The sequence below is a fragment of the Suncus etruscus genome, chromosome 8 (genome assembly GCF_024139225.1).
Source record: "Suncus etruscus isolate mSunEtr1 chromosome 8, mSunEtr1.pri.cur, whole genome shotgun sequence".
Lineage (NCBI taxonomy): Eukaryota > Metazoa > Chordata > Mammalia > Eulipotyphla > Soricidae > Suncus > Suncus etruscus.
In genome coordinates, this window is record NC_064855.1 from 48,295,515 (window position 1) to 48,297,371 (window position 1,857).

Genomic DNA, 1,857 nt, shown 5'->3' on the forward strand with positions numbered 1-1,857 from the left:
CATCTTTTTTTGTTTGTTTGTTTGTTTGTTTTGGGGCCACACCCAGTGAAGCTCAGGGGTTACTGCTGGCTCTGCACTCAGAAATCACTCCTGGCAGGCACAGCACTCAGAAATCACTCCTGGCAGGACGGGGGTGTGGGTCACATAGGATGCCAAAATTCGAATCATTGTCTGTCCTGGGTCAGCTACATGCAAGGCAAACGTCCTACCATTGTGCTACCATTCCAGCCCCATCATTATTTTTTTATTGACCTGTTTTGTTTTGGGCCACACCTAACAGTCAGGTGCTGAGCTCTTGAACATAACTGGGCTCAAACTGGGTTCTTGACTTTCACTCCCAGAGTGCTCAGGGGCATGCAGTTCTGGGCTTTGAACCAGACCTCCAGCATGCAAAGATGCATCACAGACCTTCAAACATCACTCGAGCCCTGCATCTGGACATTTAAGCCATATCCAGAAAACCTTTATATACACACAGTTTAGAAAGAATTCATTTATGCTTTCTAGATTGTCAATATATTTTTATTTTATTTATTTTTTGGGGTCACACTCAGATTGCTCAGGTCTCTCTCCTGGTTACTTTTTTTTTTTTTTTTTTTGGTTTATTTTTGTTTTTTGGGTCACACCCAGCAGCGCTCAAAGGTTACTCCTGGCTCTGGGCTCAGAAATCGCCCCTGGCAGGCATGGGGAACCATATGGGATGCCAGATTCAAACCACCGTCCTTCTGAATATAAGGCAAATGCCCTACCTCCATGCTATCTCTCCGGCCCCCTCCTGGTTACTTCTGGGTCAGGAATATTTAATAGTTTCCTTCTCATATGTTTGAACATTTGTTATTAAGCTTTGTTACTATTATAAATGAGACTTTTCCAGAGGCTGGAGTGATAGAACAGCGGTAGGGTATTTGCCTTGCATGAGATCGACCCAGGAAGGACCTGGGTTCAATTCCCAGCATCCCATATAGTCTTCTGAGCCTGCCAGGGGTGATTTCTGAGTATAGAGCCAGGAGTGTAACCGCTGAGAATTGCCAGGCATGGTCCAAAACCCATAAACAAACAAATAAATAGGACTTCTCCCCCTTGATCTCTTCTAATTGGTGATTATTTCTATAAGTTAAACTTTTATTAAAATATTAGTTTCAGGGGCCAGAGAGATAGCATAGAGATGGGGTGTTTGCCTTGCATGCAGAAGGATGGTGGTTCGAATTTCGGCATCCCATATGGTCCCCCGAGCCTTCCAGGAGTGATTTCTGAGCATAGAGCCAGGAGTAACCCCTGAGCGCTGCCGGGTGTGACACCCCCCCCAAAATATTAGTTTTATATCCTGCTACCTTAGTGAATGAATATGGATTAATTGTAGCATTGACTCTCCAGGGATTAGCAAATGGATCATCCTTGTTTGGTTTCTGGCTTTAGTGGCAATGTCTTTACTGTCCTCCGTTAAATATGTTTCTGGAGTCAGAGACATAATACAAGAAATAAGGAGCTTGCCATGTATGCCAAATCCAAATCAAATTCCTGGCACCACGTTTAGTCCCCTGCGAACCATCAGGGGTTACTCCTGAGCACAGAGGTAGGAACAACCCCTGAGTACCTAAAAGTCCAAATCCCCACCATTCTGGTTTCAGAAAATATATAATTGTCAGGCTAGGGTGATAATACAGTGGGTAGGGCATTTGCTATGCATGTGGCCAACCCAAGTTTGATCCCCAGCCTCCCATATGGTCTCCCAAGACTGCCAAGAGTGACCCCTGAATTCAGAGCCAAAAGTAACTCTTAACCATCATCAGTGTGAACACACCCCCCCCCCAAAAAAAAAGCACCTGAATTTTTGCTACGTGTGAATTTTGAATTGTT